Source organism: Thermobia domestica, chromosome 12, assembly GCF_964235325.1.
Source record: "Thermobia domestica chromosome 12, izTheDome1.hap1.1, whole genome shotgun sequence".
Lineage (NCBI taxonomy): Eukaryota > Metazoa > Arthropoda > Insecta > Zygentoma > Lepismatidae > Thermobia > Thermobia domestica.
Window position 1 is genome coordinate 8,705,809 of NC_137465.1, and position 23,666 is coordinate 8,729,474.

A 23,666-nucleotide genomic window follows, 5' to 3' on the forward strand; every position below is an offset into this window, starting at 1 on the left:
TAGATGATTCGGAGTGCACTAGTGTTGATGACACTTGGATTCAAATTAGAGACAACATTAAAATTTCAACAAAAGAAAAATTGGGACACGCGGAAATATGTAGGAACAATCCATAGTTCGACCAGGAATGCATTAAACTAGCAGAGAAGAGAAAACAGGCAAAACTACGTTAGCTACAGAAAACTACACAAACCGAATGAAATAACTACACAAAATTACGTAGACATCAGACGGGAAACTTCCAAAACTTTTAGAACAAAAAAACGCGATATTTTGAAAGCTAAAATTAAGGAACTTGAAGAATATGTAGTAAAAATAAAAACATTCGGGACATGTATAAGGAAATCAACGAATTTAAGAAAGGCTAACAACCTCGTGCTTATATATTAAAGAAAGCTCACGGAACAGTTCTCACTGATACGGATAGCATTTTAAATAGATGGAAAGATTTCTTTGACGATTTATTTAACACGCAGCCAAAAACTAATGTGCGTGGAGAAAAAGAGATACATAACGTATATTCCAGAACCGAACCGAATAGAAGTAGAAACCGCTATAACAGGGATGCAAATAAGCAACAAAATTTTACTCGCCCAAGAAAAAAGCTACTAGACCACATCTCACAGTAGAAATCATTTACTTTTCTTCGGTATGATATTAAATACTCGCTCGCACCGATGAACCACTCGCCCCGGGCGAGTGGGCGAGTGGTTATTTGCATCCCAGCGATATAAAGAAATTGAAGAAACACAAATCTCCGGGTGTATACGAAATTCCGGCTGAGTTAATTTTAGCTGGAGGCGAAAAACTGTGGAACAAGATACACAAACTCATTCTCCTTATTTGGAACAAATGGGAACAATAATTGCCACAAGAGAATCAATCATTGTTTTAATTCACAACAAGGGCGACAAAACTGTAATAATTATCAAGGAATTTCTCTTCTGTCAACAACTTATAAAATCTTTTCTAATATTCTATTAGCAAGATTGATCCCATACGCAGATGAAATTATTGGAGGTTATTAGTGCGGATTTAGACGAAATTGACCAACTATCGACCAAATATTTACCATTCGCCAAATACTCGAAAAGAAGTGGGAATACAATACCCCGGTACATCAACTATTGATTTTAGAAAGGCTTACGACTCGGTTAGGAGAGAAACATTATACAACGTTCTTACAAAACTTGGAATACCGAGAAGGCTAATTAGATTAACTAATATATGTTTAAATGCATCCCAAAGTAAAGTCCGGGTAGAAAATTTTTTGTCCACGAGCTTTCACATCGAAAATTGCCTAAAACAAGGAGATGCATTGTCGCCTTTATTATTTAACTTTGTTCTGGAATACGCTATAAGGAAAATCAAAGATAGCAACCAGGGCCTAGAGTTGAACGGTATTCACCAGGTTATGGCATATGCTGATGATGTAAGTTTAATAGGGAATGATAGGAGAACAATAAAAAGAAATACAGAGATCTTTTTAAACTCTTGTAGGGACATGAGTTTAGAAATAAATGCAGAGAAAACTAAATACATGGAAGTGCGTCGGGACCCTAATACGGCAAATTATGGATGCGTTAAAATATTAAATAATACTTTTGATAAAGTGGATACTTTCAAATATCTAGGATCAATATTAACAGACGAAAATCATATTCACGAAGAAATTAAATGTGGACTAAAAGCAGGGAATTCGTGTTATTATTTAGTTCAAAATCTCTTGTCGTCGCGAATTCAGTCGAGGAATTTGAAGCTTAAAATATACAAAACTATAATCATGCCTATTGTTTTGTATGGTTGCGAAACATGGTCGCTTACTCTGAGAGAAGAATATGAAAATATTTGAGAACAAGACTCTGAGACGAATATTCTGACCAAGAGGAACGGGAATGGGAAATGGAGGAACCTTCGTAACGAGGAACTACATAATTTATACCTTTTACCAAACATTGTGAGGGTCGTCAAGTCTAGGAGGCTTAGGTGGGCAGGGCATGTAGCTAGAATGGAAGAAAGTAGAAACGCTTTCAAAGTCTTGACTGGAAGACCAATCGGAAAACGACCATTAGGAAGACCTAGGCGCAGGTGGGAGGACAATATTCAGATGGATCTCGCAGATATAGGAATCCAAAGTAGAAACTGGATTCAGTTAGCTAAGGATAGAAGTCAGTGGAGAGCTTTTGTGAAGACGGTATTGAACCACCGGGTTCCATAAGTCATAGAAAGTTAGTTAGGTACTGGCCTGCCGGTAGACCTACTGGGGAGTGAGAAATTTTCTAGGAGAGGATTGTCCCCCCTCCAGAAAATTGTAGAGCAGGGATTCTTCCCTGGCAAAAATGAGGAAATACTGGAATGAGAACACCGATTTTCAATTAATTATTCCTGGAATGGGAAAATAATTACAGTTTCATTTAAGAAACTTCTGCAACAATTACCAGTAGGAGCATCGAAAAAATTTTTCTAGGGAAGGCATCTGCATGGTTGCCATATTATGACTGGTATTTCTAGTACTTAATATACGTGGTTTGCTAAATTACGTATATATTTTCGTAAGTCAGGGAGTCCGGGTCCTATCCTGCTCCCATCTTCGAGCGCCCATCAGGGTATATAAATAAAGTACAGAACGCAGTGAAAACTACCATAAAGCGTGCATAAGTTCATTTGCAACAAAAAGAAGTTTCGAAATATGTTTTTATGAAAATACTAGATTCTAAGTGGAAGACGAACTTGTTAGTGCATCTTTTTTTATTTGTACAGCTACCGCTTTGTGAAAGGCTTAGAACTTGCTTCCCAGGTAAAAGTATTTTGAATCTCACTTACAATGTTAGTACTGATCAGAATTTTCATGCTCAGTTTCAAATATTTCTGCCTTGAGCTTATATCTTGAGTCTTTCAAGAAAAGGTAGTTGCAAGAAATAAAACGTCCTTTTCTAAGTATTTAAAGAGGTTCCTTTCCCTCTACAACTATAGCACTACAAAGAGAAGATGACGTGCAGTTTCTCACGGTGAAATTTCACACAGTCCTGTTTATCAGATTAATCATTCTGCAGGTGTCGTGCATTTTCACATGATCCACCTGTCAATCACGTGATTTATCCTGAATACGCTTTCACTATAGGGAAAGGAAATATACAGAACAAATGTGAACTAAGTAAGAAGAGAAAAAGAGCAAACACAAGTTAAAATAAATGCGAACAATTGCAGTTAATACTAGAGAAGGAGAGCTTAGAAAACGTTTCACTTTCACAAAAAGTATAATAAATAAAATAACCGTAAATGAAAATAACTATGAACAACACAAAGAACAAAAAATGAGTAAACAAATATTATAGTAAAGAAGAGAAAAATAATGACATTATGAACGGGAAACTGAAATAAATAAGTGAAAAATGAGAACAAAAATTATCACAAATTGAAATAGATAAGAAAGAATAGCAAATGAAAATAAATAAGAATAGAAAAAGAATAATCAAAAACAAAATTATTAGGAATAGAAGATAGAATAATCACAAATTAAAATAAATAAAGAATAAAATAAGTTACACATAAGAGAATTCAGTAAGGAAGTTTAAAAATTGAATAAAAATATGCTCGCTTCAGAGCATACAAAACGTTGCGATTTGTGAAACACAACATATGCTCCATACTCCAAGGCGGTTCTAAGAAGAACCTTGTCATCTCGTTATTTTCAGAGCGAATAACACGTCCTTATGTTGGAACCTTCATACTTCCGTACATCGTCAATCCAATTTGTGCAATTCATAGCTCACTATTCCAGTTTTTGGAGAAACCTAACGCTTTTAAAGCATTTTTTAAAGTCTCCACCATTTCCTAGATTCTCCAGGACTAATTGCAATCGTCCGTTAAGACGGATGTTAAGTTCATTTTCTACACTTCTCTGGATTACAATCTAAACCCTGTCTCGTAAAGTGATGAAAACTAGAGTAGGATCTGCTTTTAGTACATTCACAAGCTTCAAGATATGCAGTGTGGTGTACTTTGCGGTTTAACTTATTGTGTCAACCCTCCACTGCGTTGTTCCGTGCCTTTTGACCATTGCAGTTCCATATTTCTCTTGGAATGTTTGGATTGTCTATCCAATGTTCAATGTAATAAACGTTGAACTCTTCGAATTTTCGATTTTCTGGCCAGATGGACAGTCCTCCATGACGATGAGCCAATTTGCATCGATCCTGCTTTGTTGTATTAAACGAACATGATGGCGTACACCTTCAATGTGGTGCATTCTTTGACGAGACCTATTCTCTGAACCTTACGCCAGATGCTCTGGTTGAAATGGTAATGGCAGCCGGAAACCTGTGAATTAAACCTTTCATGCATGAATTACCTTAAAATTAAAGAAATGGTTTGGGAAAAATATATATGATGTATTATACACCCAAAAGAGTATTTAAGTGTTACAGTTATAAATTGATATTTTCCATTAAAATTACAATAAAAAATTGTATGCGCCCCATATGAAGCTTCTATGAAAAACGGGTTCTACACGTAACAGTACATTATGATCGGAACTCATTACTACAGTTGTTTGATCACTTACAACGGCGACACTGGAAGAGCTGTATACACAAATGGAATTTGCAGTGTCCTCATATCTATCCTGTTCTTCTCCATGGGTAGTCATGGGGTGCTATTGTAAGTTATTGTGATAATTTATAATGGGAATTCTCGAAAACATCCCAGACACAAATAAACATTACACTGTCCACACATATATGTTGTTCTTCTCTTGTATACAGAATCTTTACGAAGAAGTGCATACGTCCCATCTACTTGCTTTGGAAAGTTATGTCCTCCATCATACCTTTCTGCATTCGGCACCTGATGTAATTCTCTTCTTTGTTGTTTCTCTTAGTGCGCTGAACCTCGCCTTTGTTTTGTTTGATTGTTCTGTATCATCAGAATATATCATTGATGGTCATAAAAATAAACAAATAAGCTCTTCCACGGTTTTCTTCCAACCCACTAACAAAATTTCTGAGGGTACCTTCTGATTAGATCCTGTCCCATTACTCACTTTGTTCCATTCCTGATAATCGAAATGTTAGGTGGCTCAGAACTTTACAACCCCCTTCCCCATTCGAGCTAATTATTATCCTAACAATCACTCACTTTTACTAAATTAAAACCACACACTTCTACTGACACAATGCAGAGATCTCATCCCAAAAGTTCAAGCCAGGGATTCTCCGAAGATTTTCAATTTGTGAGTTTGTACAATCAAAATTAGTAGTGTAAGTAGGATTTTACATGTTTCTGCTTATCATCTGGTTATGGGTAACCGTAAACAAAAAAATTAAGTTGGGGTGAGTGTACTCGAGTTGGGTTGATTTTGAGTTTAACGTTCATTTCAGCATCGGGGCTATGTGAGACGTGGGCCTAATGATTAGCGTGGAATTCGAACCACATGAACTCCCGCAGGGAATCGAATCCGGGTCTCCCACGCCAAAGTCGCGGATGCACCCATCTAGCATAATTTGTTTCCCGGTATAGTTCGAATTACGAATTTTCAACACAACGTTCCGAATGTTATGCAGTGCAACATCACAAAATGAATGTTCAACAGCATTTTTTAAGAGCCCCAAACACAGTATGAGTAACGTGAGATGTAGAAAAAGTCTTACAGACACTTTTGAAAATGTGACAAGTCTTTGTTAAATAATGCTGAATTGGGTAGAATTGTATCAAATTTTTCACAAAAGCGGCTGAAAATGCCGGCGTGGTACTGTGGTGGTGCTGTGTCATTAGTTGTAGCTCAGAATAATCTCTAAAAATACTCATAGAATAATGTAACAATTGGGGATGGAACTGATGCACAACACGGTACTTAACAACTAAATTATGATTGAATTTAAATAAAATTCAAATGTTTCTAATTTTGAAAAATGACTAGTTATGGGAAACAAGTGAGAAAGAGAAAGGATGTAACTAAGAAATAGAAATGAGCACTAGCCTGATAATTCCAACGAGGCTGGCGTCGTCCTGGTCATCTGGAACTATGAAGGGTTTGCCGTGAAGGAACCTGGATATTCTGGTAACAGCCAACAACTGGAACTCAATCCTGCTGGACTGCTAGGGGCGTTGAACTCTCTCTGTGATGCGTCTCTACAATAATGCGTCTTTTGGATCTCCTTTTACATTTTCATTCCACTAATCTCCACTGACAAAAGTGTCTGCGGCGATGAACCGGCAGAATGGTATTCTTGAGTATCAAGCTGGTCGTCCTCCAATGGTGGGATCTGCTTGTCTCCTATGATCCTGCACCTTCCTCAACTTCGTAACGAATATTCCTTGTTGTTGTGTTCCTCGTGGTTTTATTTGGCTAAAGAATGATGAGTTAAGCGTCCAAAGAATCGGGAAGTATCAGGCTATGCTTGAAGGTATGCGGAAAGGTAATGAGGAAGTTAGTCGAGTTTATTAACAAAAATGAGTTTACAACAGGTGTCTGAGAGTGTACAATCCTGATCAAAGTTTTCTTCTAATGAGTTTTCAAGAGTTCATGATTCTTTCATTAATAATGTAATTTAATAAAATAATCGAATTTAGTGAATTAAATTAGAGTTTATACAATTATCTCATCATCACTTCATATGCAATACACAGTTACTTCACAGTACCAACCGCCCGATGAATATCAAAAAGGGCTGAATTTGGTACAAGTGTTGCAACAGTGTAACAAACCTTCTCCAATTCTCCTTATTCATCTTGTTGTTTCTAAAGACATCTTGCTTGTCTATATAACTGATTAGTTACTTCCGGGTTGTTCATAAAAATTCCGCAAGTTCCTACAATGTACATTGTTCTCAACTTTAATTATTACAAACTGAATAAAAGACATAAGAACATTTATGTACTCTAAAAGACACTAATAACAAAATAATTATAATAAAAAGAATTATAAACGATATTCACTGTCAAGCGCAAACTGAATCTACCAAAAACACTTGATTTCTCTCTGCCATCTATGGAACTTATTAAGTCCCTTCCTCCAAACAGTTTGAAAGCTGTTTGGATATAGGCTTATTATCGCCCAACATTACCTTATTTATATATTGTGCGCCAGTGTTCTAAATAATTTGTCGTCCCCCGCACAAAAACCCTCCCCGAAAACGACCAATAATAGAGCTGAATTCATAGTTTTTTTTTTTTTTTTTTTTGGCTCGCTGAGGTGAATAGTGACAGTTTTAATCCGATTTAATTTCAAGGTAATACTCCATTGCCCAAGGAGGAGTCGAAATTTTAAAAGCAATCGAAAATGACATATGTTAATTAGTGTTGAAGTCATAGTTTTAGAGGTCGCTAAATTTAACGATATCAGTTTTCATGATGTTCAAATTCATCCTTACCCCTTGGGGGAGGGTGGAGAGGGTGACATTTAAAAATAATCAGATAAGCTAGCTAATTAGTAACTACTGTAATTAGAGCGAATTAAACACATTAATATATTTCTCGCGCTTGCGCGGGACTCTGTGGATTTCTAACTTTAAATATTACTTTATTACAAATCTTAAAAGAATTCCAAAATTTTGCCGCCCTGTGCTCGAGCACAGAATAGCACTTACCTAAATACGGGCCTGCCGCCCAACCATGATAGTTGCTACCCTCCCCCTTCAAAATTTAAAATACAAAGTCCATCAGAAAAATGTATACACTGTTTAAGAAATATCTACATATTATATTTCTTAATTCCATTTAATTATTGTTCAAACATGTGTTACAAACCTTTAAGTAAGCACATGTTTACACTAGAAGTTCAAAATGTTGGTCGTTGCTTAGGACGCTCTAGAACCTTCGCCAGAAGATTACAGAGGCATGTGCATCAGTCTCCATTGATACATTGACCGTTATCAGTATCGGTACATCTCGTCGTTCCATGCGCCTCAAAGTTGCCAATGGTGATTCAGTGCAAAGCGTACTTACGCCGCTCGAACGTGAAGCGTAATTCTGCCGTTTTCTTATCTCACTAACAGTGCTGACAGTACTGACATCTGTTGAGCGAAACCCGTACTACAACATAATTTTAGCTGAAAACAATTAACAATGCTGACATCTATTGGGTGAAAAATCATACTACAACATACTTATTATTTTGCTCAAACTTCTTGACGTTTAAGGCGTGGCCTCTTTTTTGCAATATTCAATGAAAGTTACGCGAGGTTACCTAATGGTCAATGCTTGGGAGAATATAATAAACAAAGTCTTTCAGTCCCATCCGTAGATGGGTGGGCCGTAGAAGGTTACGCCTTCTCTCTGGCCAGAGGAGAGACGAGAAAAGATAGATGAAAATCAGAATACAGTTAATTCTGGTTGAGTATATTATTATGCCTCTGTGGCCAATTGAGTTGAAAATTATGTTGGTGATAGTGATGGTCGGATAATTATGTAGACTAATGAGCATGCAAGGAATGGAAGTTCATGAAGGGTTTATGGACGGATGACGGTGATAGATGCGGCAATCGGGGCTATAGTTAGCTGTTTGAGCCTCTCGTTCGTAGATTACCAGGAGATGGTCCAAAGGTGGATATGCACGACGAGGAATGGCAGGTGCCTGTTCCAGAAATTTTGATGTGGTGCATGGTGTAGCGGATTCTGAGGCGATAGATGTGATTTAGAACCAACGGCTTTGAGGTTTGCTGCTAAACGAGTGCAGTTGGTGTTCGTGCTGGAAGTGAGTAAGCTATGCGGATGGCTCGGCGTTCGAAAACTTGGAGGCGGTCGTAGTAGTGTTTATTTGCTGAGAACCAGGCGAGATGACCGTAGGTGATTGCGAGGCGAAAACCTTATAGGTGTATAGTAAGAGTTCGGAATTTAGGCCCCAGGTAGTTCCTTTTAAACGGCTCAGCAAATATAAGCGCCTGCGTATGTTTGTTTCAAAAGTCTGTAACTGAGATATCCAAGTCAGATGGCTGTCAAAATGGACACCGAAGTATTTAATACTATTGCGGAGAGGTATGGATGAGCCCATGACGGTGATGCGGAGACGGTCAGGATTCCGTGAAGGACAGTAGTTACGTTAGGCCCGAAGAGCGTCATTTGAGTTTTGAGTGGGTTTATATTAAGTTTCCGTCGGAGGCACCAAGCAAACAGAGTGTCTATTGCAGATTGGAGGTGTAGTGAGATGCGGTCGACAGATGATCCCAAGGCAAGATAGGCAGTATCGTCGGCATATTGTAAGTCGTGCACTAGTGTGGTGGTGGTGGTAAAGGCATGTCCGCGACGTATAGGATATATAAGAGAGGAGATAGGACTGACCCCTGAGTAGTGATGGGCAAAATGATTCATTTCGGAGAATCGATTCATTTACTCTGATTCACTAAAAATATTCGATCTTTTAATTCGTTCGTATGAATTGGTTGTCAGCGCATTCCCTTCGCGCAAGTGAATTGGTTGGGAATGATTCGCTCATTGAATCAGTTAGGTTTCCGCGCATCTATTTTGCGCAAATGAGTTATTTGATCATATGAATTGAGTGGGAATTATTCGATCATATGAATCGCTTGGGCTACTGCACTTCTTTTCTGCGCAACTTAATCAGTTCCTTGTGAGGAAGTACAACCTCGTGTATCATCTTTGCCACATGACACGGCCAGCGTTGCATTGGGGAGAATGGTGGCTCGGGAATTCTTAAGCTTCAGGGCTATTATGAAGTTTCAACAATATGGTGTTGCTCTACTCCCATTGTTGTTATTTTTGCATCCTTTCATATTAGGGCTTCAGACAAAAACTAAAACTGTTGCAATCTCCACGTTTTTTCTGTCAATTTCAGTTCTCGAGGAAATACTTTGTTGAAATATAATTCATAAGATTTTCACGGGACACGAGCAGTTTAAACAATTTATTTTCAACTTCTTATTGTCGTACATATTAATATGGGGAAAAATATAGAGCCCTAAGTGCAATGTATAGGCTACATTCATGTTTTTGGTTTTAAACACAAAAAGCACTATGCAATGAGTACGTAGTGTTATACTCATTTCTGGTGCGTATTATTTTCCCAGGTTACGTACACTTTGTAAAGTACACATCATATTAATGAATTTCTTTTGTTGTTATAAGTCTTACACTTTTGCATTATAGGCTAAAGAAGAGGCGAATGATTAATTAAAGCAAATTGTTATTTCGCAATCCATTCTATTCTATCCTGAGGTCACCGTGACTCACTTAAAAAGCTGTTATCTCCGGTGTGTTGGGTTCCTGGTTTGATCCACTGCTAAATAAGTTTCTGGTGTACATCATGATGTCGGTGGGTTTTGTCGGGGTACTCCCCTTTTCTCCCACACAATCATTCCACTTATTCTTCCATCATCATTTACTTGCCTTAATCATTCGTTTTCCTTGGATTAATGGACATAAACGTTCAATGTTAAACTGGAAGATTTCTATTTTATCCTATTACATTCTAAAATATGTTCTATTTTATTCTTGACTGGCAAAAAATAATGATCTTTTTGAATTCTTTTCAGCTAGAGAAGAAAGGGAGTTAACACATCAACATATATTTAATATTATTGTGATCATTTTAAAAGGTTTCCCTCGGGGACACATTGAGTAAACGCGGAATGAAATGAAACGTTAAAATCTTTTACGTTCAATGGTTATCATCGTGTAGACTAAAGGAAACGACGATGATGAGAATAAATGAAATGGTGAAATGCTTTACCACTGAGCCAATACTACTTCAATAAGCAAGAGATGAAAATATATTTACGAAAATACTGGTAACCCCAATTGAACCCAATCTGAAAAATTCCCCATGGGATAATTCTTAGCCTCGGGGTATTTTCTCCTCGCCTACCCCTGAAATCATCACTGTTCGTCTATATTCTTAAGAGAAAACCATTAGTTAGTTAAATTTGAGTTGAGTTAATTTTGAGCTTAACGTTCTATTCAGCAGTGAGGCTATATGAGACGTGAACCTACTGATTAACATGGAATCCGAACCACATGAGCTCTTGCCGAGAATCGATCCCGGGTCTCCCACATCCTCTTGTTTACATGGAAGCTCAGAAAACCATTTATATCTCTACGTCCATTTCAATAGTAGTAAAGTGAAAAATAGGTACCAGTAAGCAAGGGCGCCGATTTCTCTGTAACTTTAAGGTGTGTTTGGTTGCAGACAAGAGTTTAAAAGATTTTAAGACTAATTTAAATTATGCCAAATATTGAATATTCATAACAATACATTTGAGCATTCAGGGAGTCCGAGCCCCCAGAATCAGCTCCCTTGCCACTAAGCTTTGTTGCATGTGGACAAGTCTTTCCACTGAAAGATGTAATGCATTATCTTTCCAGAAAGAATCTACTTTCGCCTTTCTATACATGTATATACATTTGTGAAATCCATTATGTACAGTAGAAATAGTTTACTGTGCACTTTTTCTGTATAAATATTATATTTAGATTGAATATAATGTAGTACTTTGAACTGATTATGAAACATTAAAATTGACCATTTTGGCTAGTGCAATTGAAAGCGATGGTAATAGCTTTGTCCAATGTACACTCATGTCCAAAATGGTTGTCGCATATCTATAACTATCTTCTTGTAAGAATATAATTTGATAATGATTTTGCAGGGTACTGATACTATGTGTATAATCGACAAATGTATATTTGTGGTAAATTTCATAGGAAAATAATTATAAATACGAAAATTAGAATGAGCAAAACAAAATGTTGCTAAATGGACAAGAAAGTTTTCTTTTCGCTTTATTGTTCTTATTTACTGCTCTTTTGACATGAAATTTGCCACATACATGTCTTTGCCGATTATATACACACCAACATTGTAAGAAATACCGGGCGAATTCGTTATCAAATTATATTCTACAACAACATATTTATAGACATGTGACAATGATTTTGGACATGAGTGTACGTACAGTATCTTGATAAAAATAGATGTGATCATCAAGCGTATGTTGAAACTAACTACGAAATCGTATTACATCTAATTGAGCAACACTGTCAGTACTTTACGACGAGAAGCAAGCAACAGAAAAGTTTATTTTGAAAGTAATCAATCTGCTTTTAACAACGCGGCTTCTTCTCTTCGCAAAAAGCAACCCTACCATGCAGGAAGAAAGAAATCAAAAAACGCACGCATCTACGAAAGCAGGAAGAAAAAGCGCGCGTACGGTTTTCTTTCTTTTACCATTCCCCGTGAACTGCAAGCGCATTTGCAGAAATAACATAAACTGGCACTTTGTGATTCTCTATTCATTTCGATCACGGCAAGCAATTCAGTGGAAAGTACAAATGATTCGTTAGAAGAATCGATTCATTTCTGGCAAGAATCATAAATCATTTGATTCACGCCATGATTCGTTCATAATGATCGAATCGTTCATGATCGACACAACACAACCCCTCAGGTACTTCAGCTCGCAATGTGATTAGGAGAAATATTTGCACTCGAAAACGGCTATGTTCATGTAATGTTATGTTTAGGAAAAAAAACGAAATCATTTCAAAATAATTAGGGGAGAAAAGCATGATTATGCGCATAGTGGTCCGTAATTTTATTCTAAGATTGCTTCTTTGTACATAAGTCAATTTAAACCAGTGTTTATTCTTTCACCTTCTAGGCTTGAAGATTTACTTCGTTCTGTCATCTGTGTTTCATAAAAGAAACGTTTCACATTATTCTTGTACACGAAAGGAAATGAAATCTGACAACGTCGCTCTTAAGTGCCATTGGCTTTAGCCAAACATCAAGAGGTTTGAGCCGGACAGTAAATTTTTATCAGTGCAGTAACTTGATATAGGATGACAAAGAGAGTATACATTTTTCTGGCGGACTCTGTACCTAGAGGCCAAGTAAGTTAAAGACAGGTAACCTACTACGAAGTCAGCTATGGTGGAACATTATATCAAACAAAAACATAGAATTCTTTTGATGAGACGGAAGTAGTAAAGGCAGAAGGAACCGAACTGATGTCTTTCATATTGAAGGCGCGTACACTAGTAATGCAACCACAACGAAGCTTACAATAAACCTTGCAAAGATTTTGTATTATTTCTGTTGTTCACATTTAAGTTTGTGGAAAGAAGCAATACGAATTGTATTCAGAAAAGCATTTTTTCTCTTTTAACACTCAAAGAGAAAGTAAAAATTAAAAACACTGGCATGTCAAAGCCGGCCAAAGACTTGATTCAAGTCACAAACTGTAAAGGTGTCCAGGGGTGGACCAGGCCAAATTTTCACCCGGGCAAAGTGACTTTTTGGCTCCCGCCCCCCTAGTACTAGCCTATATTTTTTACATTTTATCATAGCGTTTTTAATATTTTAAACCCATTTTTCAAAAAGAGATTCATTACCTAGATAAACTTCACAAAGAATGTGGCCTGCTATGAACAATACCAACTCCACCCCCACCCCCACCCCGCCGCTTGGTCTAGTGGCTAGCACGCCAGCCTTCTGTGGTTTCCGGGGCCAATTCCCAGTGGGTTACTGTTGAAAGATAAAAGTGGTTCGGATTCCACTATAATCAGTAACCACATCTCCTTTGGCCATTAAGGCATAACCGTGGAACGCTAAACTCAAACAAACAAATAATACTTACTCACCCTCCACTCTTTATTCCACATGCCATCTCTCCATTTGTCGATACAGTCCCCTTAGTACTCTCTTCTTAGTACTTGAAACTCTCTTCTTCCATGGTGAAATGGAAAAAGATTATGTAATTGCCGCTACTTTACAAGTCAATAGAAAACACATTATAAAATTTACTTTTTGAGGGAGGTTTTAGCACCCCTCTGACTCTGGCGCCCCGGGCAGTTACCCGGTTTGCCCGGCCCTTGGTCCGCCCCTGAAGGTGCCAAATATTATGGAGTCTTTCAGCTAGTGCTTGGAGGATAACGAAACCTTTTCGAAATTCAAACCTGGCATTTTTACAGTTCTTATACACTTTACAAACGAATTAAATTTGTTTTTGAAATACTATCTTAAGGAGTTACTGTGTTTGGAGTGTCACATAAATACATATATTAAAAATGGTATACTTAGGTGCATATTTTTCCCCTTGCAGTGCATGTTGTACGTGTGCCATGATGCCATTAAGGATAAAACAAAAAAATAGATGCTAATTATATTTCTATAGCAGATGAAACTGGTGGATCACCACCCGGAAGTCAGTACATATTTTAGCTTATTCCCTTAACTACTGCGCATTGAAACGTCACATATTATAAATATTGTGCTTTAAGATAGATTAATGTTTCAACTACAGCACAAGACACTGATTCATTTGATTGTGTCTCCTGATATCGAAAAATGTAACAAATAAAAGAAAATATTTGATGGGTTTTACAATGAGCACACAAGATGCACTTGCTGTTAGATCTTACTAGAAGTGCTTTGTTTTATGAAATGTTTATTTGTATGTGTAAAGTATTTTAAAGTAACGATCTTATTACGAAATAGATATATTGTTTTATCGTTTCTCGTGTTATGTTTCACATTTTATTTAAATATTAATTTACATTTAAGGAAATAGATTTTGAGACGAAATTTGCGCAGAACGCCATAATGCGTTGTTGCCAAATTTGTACGTTTACTGTAGTAGTCACAAGAAGAAAATTCATGGATTCTAGCGTTGCAGTTCGAGAAGCGAGATTGCGGTAAAGATCGAAAACTAATTTCTTCATTAAATATCCAAGCAGAATTCCATGATTACTCCTTTTATATCTGGCATCAGTAAACATTAGACACTACCTGGCAACGGCGCACTATTCAAGCAGTGTTTAGCATAGCACCGAGAATACCTAGTAATCCACCTTAAATGGTGATAGTGTTCTGATATGTGCGCTAGGACCGCTGAATGAGTTTGGACTTGTACAAATTCAAACGATCAGGGACATGGCCGCTCGCAGGATACGGAATTCCTTACCCCTCGATTTTCAAAAAGAGTTCACTACCTTGAAATACATATCAAGACAGACTTGTTACTCAAACATAATAGTATTTATCATAATATATTGATATTGCAGTATTATAGAGTTACAGAGAGAGAAAAGGAGAGGCTGGATCAAAATTAATGAGTGTTACATGTTACAAACCCGTCTAGCTGAGTCACGAGCCGCCACTGACACCATATGTCAAAAATGCTAGTTCATGTATAAATTTCAAGTTTTTAGCTTAAATGGTTTAACCTAGGCGTTAGTCAGTCAGCCAGCCAGCCATTCAGGGCTTCTTTTAAGTACAGGATATTACAAAAAAAATTGTCACAATGTTTTGGGAATTGAATCCTCATACCAAAATAAGAAAAACGTTCTTATAGACTTGTGGTCGGAAGTGCATAGTTTCGTAATTATAGGGTGCCGAAAAAGCGAAAAAATGAATTTTAATAATCCATAGTTTCACTACTATAGAACCGATCGTAGTCGGGTCAAGACATCACTGAGGAACTAGTATGTGAACTATCCAAATATCCATCTTCGAGAACCTTTGGTAGTTATGCAGTCATGTTTAGAGAGGCTGTTTGGGAGTACTTGTTTTACTCTCCACCTACTTCTTAAAAAAATTGGTGTGCAAGTACTAGATCGTTCTTAAACATGGATATTTAGATAGTTTACATACCAATTCTTCAGTAATGTCTTGACCCGACTATGACAGGTCCAATAGTAATGGAGTTATAAACTTTTTTCACCTTTTCAGCACCCTCCGAAAGTATCCATGTTTGAGCACAGGTTGATATTCCTATTTTGATGTGAGGACTCTGTTCCGAAAATATTGTGAAACATTTTCGTAACACCCTGTATTGGGATGAGAGACCCGAAACCACTAATACTAGGGAGTTTCTCCTTCTTCCTCTCCAAATCCCTTTCTCAACCCCCTGAACTCATACTACTGATGTGTATCATACACATAAATATTCAAGGATGTGTAAAGTTTTGCAAGTTACGGGTTCTAGATCCAATTGCCGTTGCCGTGAGTGCGCCATAATAATGTTTGTTTGCATCGAATACAACTATCTCTTCCAGGCTTTACTTTTCATTCAGAGAAAAGTTATTCTTGAAGCTGTTATGCAGTTCTTCCTTCTGCCAACAGATGTCTCTACATACAAGACTCACAACTAACCTAGCAGAATCTAGTGGCAATATTTCGAAACAATGATGTAACTACCTTTAATGTTCTCACACGCAATATGCGACCTAGTTTCGCCTTTTGTTGTTTTATTTCCTTTACGAAAAAAAAAAAGAAAGAAAGAAAAAAAGGAACAACACAAAGTCACTAATTATGGCAACCATGTTTCTCAACGCAAGCAGCAACAAAATATGCGTGTCTGATATTTAGAGCTCTTCTACACTTCTAAAGGAGCTGGTTAACGGATGTGTAAGGACAAGTAATTAAGCTCCTGAATCAGTGTAGCACTTACAGTGGGAGATTCATGTCTTCACATTTTGTTGCTTTGTTTTACTTGAATGAAATGCCCGTTCTTTCACCGGAAGAAAAAAGTTTCTGTATAATATAAGAAAAGTATATTTGGATTATTTTTATATATAAAAAAAATTGCCCACTTCTTCCCCTTAAATTTAGAATTTTCTATAAGGTTGGGACAAGTGTGCACTTATTTTTAACTAGCTGTCAGCACACATTATTACTATGTTTTAAGAGCCTACCTTACTAAAAAAATAATACAAAATTTACCATTTTTCTTTTGTGTGTTATTCATAAGTGAAAGGAGATAATGAAATGCAACTTACCACAATCATAAATAATATTATTCTACAACACAAAATATGAACCTGAAGAATTAATGGCATATACAGGATGTTTGAAAGCAACACCGACAACATTTGGGAAGAGATTCCTGATACCAAGATAAGACAAAAAGTATGGACCAAGCTGGGTACACAAATGCTTCCTTTCTGAGTTATAGGTTGCCGAAAACACGAAAACATGAACTGTAAAAGTCAATAGCTCCAAAACTTTGGGACCTACCGTAGACGGGTCAAGACTTCACTTGGAACTAGTATGTGAACTATGCAAAAATACATTTCATAATCCTAAGGTACTCACGCAACAATTTTTATAGAGACAGTTTGGCTACGAGCATATAATTTGAAGTACTCACCAAATACCTTTATGAACATTGTTTCGGAAGTACCACAAGATTCTGAAACTTGGATATTTGGATAGGGCACATACTAGTTCCTAAGTGAAGTCTTGACTCGACTACGGTAGGTCCCATAGTATTGGAGCTATAGACCTTTTAAATTTCATTTTTTCATGTTTTCGGCAGTCTCTCTGAAAGGAAGCATTTGTGCACCCAGGACGAGTGTGAACTTAACAGGACCAGTTTTGAAAATTATAAATATTTGCATACCATACGTTTGTACTGCGTTTGTACCGGTTTGTACCGTAAAATTTTCGTTTGTACCGGTTTCAAATTCGAAAAAATCGAAAAATAAAGTGGTCCTGCTAAGTTCACGTGAACATATCAGGACCAGTGGTAAATTTCTACAAATTTGATTATTTTTCTGTACGAATCGTTATTTCTACGTTTGTACCGGATTGTACCGTAAATATTTTCTTTTGTACCGGTTTCAAATTCCAAAAATTGAAAAATAAAGTGGTCCTGCTAAGTTCACGTGAACATAGCAGGACCACTGATAAATTTCTACAAATTTGATTATTTTTCTGCACGAATCGTTTATACTGCGTTTGTACCGGATTGTACCGTAAAAATTTTCGTTTGTACCGGTCTCAAATTCCAAAAATCGAAAAATAAAGTGGTCCTGCTAAGTTTACGTGAACATATCAGGACCACTGATAAATTTCTACAAATTTGATTATTTTTCTGTACAAATCGTTTGTTCTGCGTTTGTACCGGATTTATTTTACGATTTTTCCGAATTTGAGACCGGTACAAACGAAAATTTTTACGATACACTCCGGTGTTGTTTTGAAACACCCTGTAGATCAAGTCCATTTTCTTAATACGACTCAGCTGTTTTTCCGTATTGACGGGGCAGACAACATCGATTTAAATGAGAGAAAAACCACAGAATGAAATTATCCCGTCTTTTCTCTCTTTAGAAGAAGAATTTTCTTAGCAGCTAAGACATGTGTCTACTTATTTTCAATGAGTATATTATACACCAAGTTTTATCTTCCTAAGTTGAGGGACTTGTGAGATACTCGACTTTCGGGGTAAAATTTTGAACTCCTTCCTCCTTACCATACACATTGTAATGTCTAAAGCGACAGTTCGATGTTAGTTGTGACTATATTAAAAAAAAAAAAAAAAAAAAAACTCATTCCCAATGATTCAACCACTTGCCCGTGATGTGATCACTAACAAAATAACTTTTTCATTTTAATATACGTGTCGTGCCACCGTTCTAGGATACCGTTTCTCGTGAAATCAGCGAAGTCACTCAGAGTCAGGTTTGGTCAGAAACAAGTTGGTTGATCAGTCGTACTCACCGGATGTTGGTATTGCGATGTCCACCCAGCGTCGTGAGTACAAATGAGGAGCTACTTGAAAGAAAGGATTAGCGAACTCCAGTCTAGAAACTTAGCATTAACGGCGAGGAGAGCCAAAGGCATAAGTGTCACAGCCGACTGGTAGGCCCTCACTGTTCGACCACGGATTTAATTTTATTCTAGTATGTCCTTTCCTAAACTGTGACCCCATGTACCGACTTTTTTTTCACACAGAGAAAAATTCCTTCTCCGGACAGCGGTATATTGTACAAATATACGGTATCCTCTTGCTTACTATAGAAATCAGTACGGAGCATACGTTATCCGTATGCTACATAACCACTGCCCTTAGATGTTACATCATGCCGTTGCAGGATGTCTGACATCTAACAGTTTTCCGTATATCACATGCATATAGTTATGTTACCTTCGTCAGCTATATGTTATATACGTCCATTTGTATGTGAGATCCTGACCGCCTGTATTGTTTCATACGGAAAGTACGTATAGATGGAACACTTATACAGAAAGTATTATAAGGCATGCGTTTTCAGTTATACGTCTGTTGTACGTTAAGTCCAAAAACTACAGGAAATACGCATGTAACCTATCTTTTTAAGTACGCCACCTACAATTTTTTTCTCAGTGCAAGAACAACATATCAAGATGTTAGAATGATCTTGGAGTTACCCCCAATCTAAGTCCAATCAAAAATTGTTGGCATTATATGAAGATATTCTTGGGACAGACAAAGCTTTAGAACATACAGACCCTCCAAAATGTGATGTATTAGGATGGACTTCCGAAGTCCCAGTAGTTCCATGCCCAAATCCGTTGAAGTGGTTCTAAAAAGTAAAGGCAACCTTATTCTCTACGAATGCATATATTTTCTATTAAGACAATTAACTACTAACAGCTTTTCACTGGAATATTCTGTATTTTATTATGCTTTCCTTATGAAGTTCGAAGAGATGTAAGGATTATATCGTATATACTTATCGCAACGTTGATTCTGAATAATAAGTCCATACATACCTAACCATCTATTGTGGACGTGTATAACAATGAATAATACATTTTCAAAAAGTAACATCACAGATAGTTCTTTGATTAGTACCAATTTTAATTAACAAACGTAGAGTTTTGGTGCAAGTTTTAGTGTCATTTAATTCGTGTTTAAATGATGGTTCTGCATAGGATATATTATTGCATTACGAGTCATCTTTCGAGATTATTTAACCATAACCTGTTGTATTTAACAGTATTATTTGTTAACATTTATCTACCTTAGCTAGCACAATTTAAGGAACGACATTTTGAAAGATCAGTAACTATGGAAGGGTGTCATTTTTGTTCTTGCTTACCGACGTTACTAGTAGGCCCGCAACCAGAGGGAGGCTATTGGGCCTGGCCACCCGTAAACTTTTCGTGGCCTCGCCAGACCTCAATACAAAATGCTATTATTAATACAAAAACAAAATTTAAACATTTGTAAGAGAACTTTTAATGACTTGACTCCCCCTAACATATTCATGCCCTTCCCCCCCTCCCAAACTTCTGTGGCTGGTTTCGGACTGGTTACTAGTGTTAGCCAAGACACGAGACAAGCCGAGAAAACTTTGTAGTAATTAATAATACATTTTGAAAAAGATAAAAAAAATTATCGTCTCGTAAATTTTACAAGTCTCGTCTACTCTCGATTTTCGAATAATTCTAACTCGTATCGTCACGTAAATTGAAAATAATCTCGAATTCTTGCTCGGCTCATGTATGTCCTATATGTCCTGTCGTGGCTAAAATTTCGACCAAACTTTTTGCGGTGTTTTTGCAAACACCCTGTACTCCACAACAAGGTTCTCCCTTGTATAACCTACAAGAATTTGTTCAAATCAATTGTTATGTGAATATCACCCAGATTTATTCTCAAACTTCTTCACTTACGAATCCAGTGGAACAACTTTATTTCTTAAAAACTCTTGTAAGCCGAGAGGTATTCAGAGCCGTCTGTCGCATCTCCGCTCCAGACACCCTCCCCAATTCTAGCGACCAACTACGAGACGATAAGGTTATTTTTTTCTCTCTCTCTCTCTTTCTTTTTCCCCTTTTGAAACAACTTTGTTTTATGGTGAATCATCAGTCTGATATTAATATTACCAAACCCTCTTAGAATCTTAGCTCTGATATGACTCCATATTCTATATTTAGCGCTGACTTCATACTTTCGCAGCTGCTAGACTGACCTATGAACCGATCACTCGTAAGAGACTTGTGTCACCCTTTTCTTGTACAATGTTGTGTAATTTTAACTGGTTTTAGTTGGAACCCATGTCTGTATTTTTCTTTTGTGCAGGTGTGTGCGTTTTGGAAACTCAATAGATATCAGAATGTCGCGCGCCTATCATAAGTAGTATGAGATCACCTCTAGCCAATCAGAATTCACCAAGTGTTCTGAACCATTACATCATTTACATCCAACCAGATTCTAAAGAATTCTTTCTAAACGATTGCACAATCTGGTGTAACATTGAGTCATCCAAGCTTGGCAGATAAAACCTCGGGGATGATCTCTCGTAGAGTCAATTACCACCAAACAGTCGAAGAGCACATAGTCCGTGCTTCCTCTTCCCCTCGTGGGGGAGGACCGTCGTCCTCTGCACCCCTTGCAGAGTGACGTTAAAAATCTCTAAGTGGTAATGTAGTATATTTTACCTAGTGCCGTATAGTGAAATTCATGTCTAGTGAAGTTATAAAACACCGAACAGTGATGTGCCTAATATCCGGCGTGACGACTATTTCCACGCCAACTTTTTTTTTTGGAATTGATATTGTGTCTTGTGAGTAAGTACTGTTTCTTTACTAGCTCTCCCCGAGAGCCATCGTACCCTTACTCAATACTTGAATTCTTCAGTAGACTAAATTAAATACTTCGCCCTAATTTCGTGGAATTGTTTCCTGGACGCCACACCGATATTTATTTAAAATCATGTATCTGTAGGAACCTAAGAATTAATCTTACTTAATGAACTTTAACGTGATCCTCTTTAATGTCTGCTATTATGGTCTGTAAGTAAACTGAACTCTCTGATAATAAATCTATCGCAACACACTAGAAGCTCTTTCTTATTATTCTTACTATAACAGACCAACAAAATCCCAACCTCTCTTAGCTACAGAGAGACGCTTCCGCTAAGAACACACACTGCGATTAAGTGGTAAGTTGCTTTATGGTGAATCGTCGTGAGAGTGAATCTACAAGTAGTTTCGATTATACTTCTGTCAGTTTCTGGGGACTCCCGTTCCCCCTTCAAGGGACTACCATTGGGTCCGGTTCATCAAGCTCCCGTCCCGCCTGAGACTACTGTTGCTGACCTCTTCGATGCATCCACGTACAGGTAAGAACTACCATCTTTTCAGCCAATCCGCTCGGGCTATCAACTACCGCTACTAGTTTGCCAACTCCAAGAGATTAATGTAGTGAAGGAGTTAATTGCGTCATCTGTGATTAAAATGTGTAATTTGATTTGCAGTAGTGTTGTGTGTCGCCAGTGCACAGTGTAAGAGGGCTTTGGTAGGAAAGTGCCTCTTAGTGTTAATCATGTGTTCATTAATCGTTTGTTCATCTCAACGAACCGACTTCCCATCCTTGCGACTTTTCAATATGTTCTTTGTAATGTAGTAATTCATTTAACCAAGGGGAGTCGCTTCCTCAATCGGCTTAATATTTAATATATAAATGAATATTCTTAAGCCCTAGTAAATTACTTGATTGAATTAAAATGTTCTTTGGTTCTAATCGTTTGGTCGTTCAACTAATCTAACTGATGTAACTGCCCATTTGCTTGAACCCTGTCAATACTAACGAGGCGCACTTTTACTTTGTTGTGTAGTCCGCCCCCTCGTGATGTCATCATTTATATCGGGATGTGTTTGACCTCCCTCTCTCTTTTGATTTACAAACCTAGAAGTGTTTCTATTAGTCATTTGTGTGGCCATACCTAAATTCTAGATATTATGATGTGTTTCTTTAACTCTTAATGTATTTGAGTAGACATCACGGCGGACTGTTTAATACTAAATATCTTTCTGTAAAATTGCAATCTAACCCCTGCCGGGTTAATGAGTTACTGCGCCTCCCCCTCTCTGTTTGATGTACTAATCTGTAAGTGATTCTATTAGCCACTTGTGTGGCCAGACTTTAATTATAGATATTCTTCTATGTATTTCATTAACTATTAAGATGTCTAAGTGAACATCTCGACGGACAGTTAAGTACTAAGTATCTCTCGGTGATATTGTAATATAACCTCTGTCGGGTTATTGATTTATTATGCCACTCTTGGCTTGAACGACCCCTTCTCGTGCTGAGACCGTCGTCTCAGACTTAATATCATAAATCACACCGCTCCCTGTCCAGACCACTGCTTTCGGTGTGATCAGAGAACTATTATTTATTCGTATTAGTTGAGTTTATTACTTTGACACTGTCTCAAGAACCTCGTAATATTTTGTAATATTGAGGAAGCGACTGCTTGACGAGCTTTTGCCTTTCACGCAAGGACAGGTGTAACTTTATCAAGATCAGATTGTTATTAGAAAAATCCTACCGGTGGTTTCGCTTGAACCCGAACCCCTGACGGGTTCGTGCGGCGCTACATAATTGGTGTTTCAGCAGTGAGATTCGATTATTAGCTCGTCATCTAATAATGTGTTAATTGGTATTGTTTTATATAATCCTATGTTGCGTTTGTAAATGACAAAGCAGGAGTTATTTATATTATTACTTTCATTTGTGTTATATTGTTTGCTTAGGGTCACATTTATATTCTAGATGAGCAACGTATAATTTAATGTTTAAATTGTGTTAATTGAAATGACAGGTTTCCTATTAAGTTGCTCGAAATTTAAATCTAAAAGTAAACATTTTGTGTTAATGTGTTGCGTTGGGCAAATGCCCCCTCCTACCCTGAAAGTTTAGCTATCATTTTGCTTGTTTTAGAGAAGTCAATGAGGGAAGGAAAAAGAAACAGTCCATATATCAAAAGAATAGTTCGTTCCTTTTTCTTCAACACAGAGAGAAAACATCTGTTCTCTGTTAGTTCCCCCAGCTGGGCAAAACAAAAAAATATATATATATATATATATCTAAATATTTTGTGAAAAGAAAAAGGCGAGAAAAAGGAAGTGTGTTGTTAGTATTCCTCGGTTGTGT